At 44.8% G+C, this 5,702-nt stretch overlaps 1 long non-coding RNA gene across 1 annotated transcript in view; it reads right to left on the bottom strand.

Annotated features, from left to right (window-relative positions):
- The window catches only part of LOC120495791, a 7,325-nt gene extending 1,958 nt beyond the window's left edge, over positions 1-5,367 (bottom strand). Inside the window, exons 1-3 of the long non-coding RNA XR_005626145.1 lie at positions 5,300-5,367; positions 2,519-2,581; positions 175-231 (exon numbers count right to left, since the gene is read on the bottom strand). This is a non-coding gene — a long non-coding RNA (uncharacterized LOC120495791). The remainder of the gene's footprint in view (positions 1-174; positions 232-2,518; positions 2,582-5,299) is intronic.
- Positions 5,368-5,702: the final 335 nt, after the last annotated feature.

Here is a 5,702-nt window from a genome sequence, read left to right as displayed (position 1 = left end):
CCCCCAAAAACCCCCAAATTCAACCCAAACCCCCCCAAATTGCCCCGAATTCCCCCCAAATGTCCCAAATTGCCCCAAATTACCCCAAATTCCCCCCAAAATGCCCCAAATTCAACCCAAAATGCCCAAAATGCCCCAAATTGCCCAAATTTCCCCAAATTCCCCCGTTCTCACCGTGGGCCCGGGGCGCCCGGTGAAGCCCATGGGGCCGGGGGGGCCCCGCAGCGACATCTGGGGGGAAATGGGGGGGTCACCCCAAAAACACCCAAAAGGGACCCCAAATACCCCAAAAACCACCCGGGAAACCCCAAAAAAATCCCCCAAAAGGGACCCCCAAAAAAAAACCCGAAAAGGACCCAAAATCCCCCAAAAGGGACTCCGAAAACCATGCTGAGATCCCCAAAAAATCGACCCAAAGAGACCCCAAAAGGGACCCAAAATACCCCAAAAATCCCCCCCAAAAACCACCCGGGGAACCCCAAAAAATCCCCCAAAAGGGACCCCAAAATTCCCCAAAAAATCCCCCAAAAGGGACCCAAAATCCCCCCAAAAACCACGTGGGGAACCCCTAAAAAATCGACCCAAAGGGATCCGAAAATCCCAAAAAAATCCCCCAAAAGGGACCCCAAAACCACCCGGGGAACCCCAAAAAATCCCCCAAAAGGGACCCCAAAAATCCCCCAAAAGGGACCCTAAAAATCCCCCAAAAAGGACCCAAAAACCCCCCACAAAACCCCCCAAACAGCAAAAATCCCCCAAAAGGGACCCAAAATCCCCCCAAAAATCCCCCCAAAGGGACCCCAAAATACCCCAAAAAACTCCAAAAGAACCTGAAAATCCAAAAATCCAAAATTGGGGGAATAAAGCACCAAAATTGGGGGGGGGAAGCCCAAAAATTGGGGAAAAAACCCCAAAAATTGGGGGGAAAATCCCCAAAATTGGGAAAAAAATCCCAGGAAAAGCCCAAAATTGCCCAAATTTGGGCAGAATTCCCTCAAAATTGAGGGAAAAATTGCCCCAAAATTGGGGGGGAAAGACCCAAAATTGGGGAAAAAACCCAAAACATTGGGGGAAGAACCCCCAAAATTGGGGGGAAAATCCCCAAAATTGGGAAAAAATCCCAGTAAAAGCCCAAAATTGGGAAAAATTCCCCAAAAATTGGGGAAATTTTCCCCAAAATTGGGGGAATAAAGCACCAAAATTGGGGGGGAAAAGCCCAAAAATTGGGGAAAGTTCCCCCAAAATTGGGAAAATCCCAGGAAAAGCCCAAAATTGCCCAAATTTCCCCAAATTTGGGCAGAAATCCCTCAAAATTGAGGGGAAAATTCCCCCAAAATTGGGAAAAAATCCCCCAAAATTGGGGGGAAAAGCCCCAAAAATTGGGGAAAAATCCCAGGAAAAGCCCAAAATTGCCCAAATTTCCCCAAATTTGGGCAGAAATCCCTCAAAATTGAGGGGAAAATTCCCCCAAAATTGGGAAAAAATCCCCCAAAATTGGGGGGAAAAGCCCCAAAAATTGGGGAAAAATCCCAGGAAAAGCCCAAAATTGCCCAAATTTCCCCAAATTTGGGCAGAAATCCCTCAAAATTGAGGGGGAAATATCCAATAATTGGGGGAAATTGCCCCAAAACTGGGGGGGGAAAGCCCAAAAATTGGGGAAAAAAATCCAAAAATTGGGAAAAATTCCACCAAAATTGGGAAAATCCCAGGAAAAGCCCAAAATTGCCCAAATTTCCCCAAATTTGGGCAGAAATCCCTCAAAATTGAGGGGAAAATTCCCCCAAAATTGGGAAAAAATCCCCCAAAATTGGGGGGAAAAGCCCCAAAAATTGGGGAAAAATCCCAGGAAAAGCCCAAAATTGCCCAAATTTCCCCAAATTTGGGCAGAATTCCCTCAGAATTGAGGGGAAAATCTCCAATAATTGGGGGAATTGCCCCAAAACTGGGGGGGAAAGCCCAAAAATTGGGGAAAAAAATCCAAAAATTGGGAAAAATTCCACCAAAATTGGGAAAATCCCAGGAAAAGCCCAAAATTGCCCAAAATTGCCCAAAATTGGGCAGAATTCCCTTGAAATTGTGGGGAAAATTCTGCCAAAACTGGGGGGGAAAAAAGCCCAAAAATTGGGAAAAGCCCAAAATTGCCCAAAATTGCCCAAAATTGGGCAGAATTCCCTTGAAATTGTGGGGAAAATTCTGCCAAAACTGGGGGGGGAAAAGCCCAAAAATTGGGAGGAAAAACCCAAAAATTGGGGGGAAAATCCCCAAAATTGGGAAAAGCCCAAAATTGCCCAAATTTGGGCAGAATTCCCTCAAAATTGATGGGAAAATCCCCCAAAAATTGGGGAAAATTGCCCCAAAACTGGGGAAAAAAGCCCAAAAATTGGGGTAAAAAAGCCCAAAAATTGGGGAAAATTCCCCCAAAAATTGGGGGAAAAATCCCCAAAATTGGGAAAATCCCAGGAAAAGCCCAAAATCGCCCCAAATTGCCCAAATTTGGGGGAATTTGTCCCAAACTCACGCGGGCCTGGTGCAGCAGCGCCTGAGCCTGGAGCTCGCCCGGGCCCTTGGGGCTGAAACGGAACTGGGGGAAAAAACCGGGATTTTGGGGAAAATGGGGATTTGGGGATTTTGGGGGAAAACAGCGGGATTTTGGGAAAAATGGGGATTTGGGAGGAAACAACGGGATTTTGGGAAAAATGGGGATTTGGGGGAAAATGGGAAATTGGGGAAAATGGGGATTTTGGGGGAAAAAAACCAGGATTTTGGGAAAAATGGGAAATTGGGGGGAAACGGGGATTTGGGGGGAAAAATGGGAAATTGGGGAAAATGGGGATTTTGGGGGAAAACAGCGGGATTTTGGGAAAAATGGGGATTTGGGGATTTTGGGGGAAAACAGCGGGATTTTGGGAAAAATGGGGATTTGGGAGGAAACAACGGGATTTTGGGAAAAATGGGGATTTGGGGGAAAATGGGAAATTGGGGAAAATGGGGATTTTGGGGGAAAAAAACCAGGATTTTGGGAAAAATGGGAAATTGGGGGGAAACGGGGATTTGGGGGGAAAAATGGGAAATTTGGGAAAAATGGGAAATTTCGGGAAATGGGGATTTTGGGTAAAAAATGTGAATTTTGGGAAAAAATTGGGAATTTGGGGGGGGAAATGGGGATTTTGGGGGAAATGGGAAATTTTGGGGGGAGAAATGGGGATTTTGGGAAAAAAATGTGAATTTTGGGGTGAAAATTGAGGAATTTTGGGAAAACTGGGGAGAAAAATTAAGGATTTTTGGGGGAAAATGGGGATTTTTTTGGGGAAAAAAGGGGATTTAGGGAAAAAATTGGGATTTTGGGGTGAAAAATGGGGATTTTGGGAAAAAATTGGGATTTTGGGGGAAAATGGGAAATTTTGGGGGTAGAAATGGGGATTTCGGGGGAAAAAAGGGAATTTTGGGAAAAAATTGGGGATTTTGGGGGGATTTTGGGAATTTGGGGGGAAATTGGTGAGAAAAATCGGGGATTTTGAGGGAAAAATGGGAATTTTGGGAGGGGAAATGGGAAATTTTGGGAAAAATTGGGATTTTGGAGGGAGAAATGGGGATTTTTTTCGGAAAATTGGGGAGAAAAATTGGGGATTTGGGGGAAAAAATTGGGAATTTTGGGGGGAGAAATGGGGATTTTTTTCGGAAAATTGGGGAGAAAAATTGGGATTTTGGGGGGAAAAAAATGGAATTTTGGGAAAAAAATGGGGAAAAAAATGGGGATTTTGGGGGGATTTTGGGGATTTTTTTCGGAAAATTGGGGAGAAAAATTGGGGATTTGGGGGAAAAAATTGGGAATTTTGGGGGGAGAAATGGGGATTTTGGGGAAAATTGGGGAGAAAAATTGAGGATTTGGGGGGAAAAAAATGGAATTTTGGGAAAAAAATGGGGAAAAAAGGGTTGAAAATTGGGAATTTTGGGGGGAAAATGGAGATTTTTGCAGGGGAAAATGAGGAATTTTGGGGAAAACGGGGGAGAAAATTTGAGGATTTTGGGGGGAATTTTGAGGATTTTTTGGGGAAGATTTTTGGGAATTTTTGAGAGGATTTTCAGGATTTTTGGGGAGGATTTTGGGGGTTTTTCACGGAGGATTTTGGGGATTTTTTGGGGATTTTTGGGACAAGATTTTGGGGGAAAATGGGAAATTTTGGGGGTAGAAATGGGGATTTCGGGGGAAAAAAGGGAATTTTGGGAAAAAATTGGGGATTTTGGGGGGATTTTGGGAATTTGGGGGGAAATTGGTGAGAAAAATCGGGGATTTTGAGGGAAAAATGGGAATTTTGGGAGGGGAAATGGGAAATTTTGGGAAAAATTGGGATTTTGGAGGGAGAAATGGGGATTTTTTTCGGAAAATTGGGGAGAAAAATTGGGGATTTGGGGGAAAAAATTGGGAATTTTGGGGGGAGAAATGGGGATTTTGGGGAAAATTGGGGAGAAAAATTGAGGATTTGGGGGGAATGGAATTTTGGGGGGGAAATGGGAAATTTTGGGGGTAGAAATGGGATTTTGGGGAAAAATGGGAATTTTGGGGGGAAAATGGAGATTTTTGCAGGGGAAAATGAGGAATTTTGGGGAAAACTGGGGAGAAAATTTGAGGATTTTGGGGGGAAAAAAATGGAATTTTGGGAAAAAAATGGGGAAAAAAATGGGGATTTTGGGGGGATTTTGGGGATTTTTTTATTTTGGGGGAGAATTTTGTGGCCGATTTTGGGGGAAGATTTTGGGAATTTTTTGGGGAGGATTTTGGGAATTTTTGAGGATTTTTGGGAGGATTTTGGGGGGAATTTTGAGGATTTTTTGGGGAAGATTTTTGGGAATTTTTGAGAGGATTTTCAGGATTTTTGGGGAGGATTTTGGGGGTTTTTCACGGAGGATTTTCAGGATTTTTGGAGAGGATTTTGGGGAGGATTTGGGGATTTTTGGAGAGGATTTCGGGGAGAATTTGGGGGATTTTAGGGAGGATTTTGGGAATTTTAGGGGATTTTAGGGAGGATTTTTGGGGGGATTTTTGAGGAGGATTTGGGGGATTTTTGGGGAGATTTTTGGGAATTTTTGGGAGGATTTTCAGGATTTTTGGGGAGGATTTTGGGGAGGATTTGGGGATTTTTGGGGAGGATTTGGGGGAAGATTTGGGGGATTTTTGGGGAGGATTTGGGGGAGGATTTGGGGATTTTTGGGGAGGATTTTGGGGAGGATTTTGGGGAGGATTTTCAGGATTTTTGGGGAGGATTTTGGGGAGGATTTGGGGATTTTTGGGGGTCCTCACCGGGAGCATCAGGGCGGTGCCGGGGGGTCCCGGGGTCCCGTCGGAGCCGGGGAGGCCGGAGCGGCCGGGGGGGCCCTTTTTGGGGAGAAAAAACCCAAAATCCGCCAAATTCCCCCAAAATTCCCTCCAAATTCCCAAAACTCCTAAAAATGCCCCCAAATTTTCCACAGATTTCCTGAATTCCCCCCAAATTCTCACCCAACCCCCCCAAAATTCCCCCAAATTCGGCAAAAACGTCGAATTTCCCAAAAGCACCCAAAATCCTCCCAAATTGTCCCCAAATCCCCCCAATTTCCCCCAAAATTCCCTCAAACCCCTCCAAAATTTTTCTAAATTCAAAAGCATTTCCCAGAATTTCCCAAAATCCCCTAAAATTTCCCCAACCCCCCCCAGATTCCACCCA

The sequence above is a fragment of the Passer montanus genome, unplaced genomic scaffold (assembly GCF_014805655.1).
Source record: "Passer montanus isolate IOZ18808 unplaced genomic scaffold, ASM1480565v1 scaffold904, whole genome shotgun sequence".
NCBI classification, from domain to species: Eukaryota; Metazoa; Chordata; class Aves; order Passeriformes; family Passeridae; genus Passer; species Passer montanus.
The sequence above is the reverse complement of the archived record's forward strand: the minus strand, read 5'-3'. Positions and strand labels throughout refer to the sequence as shown.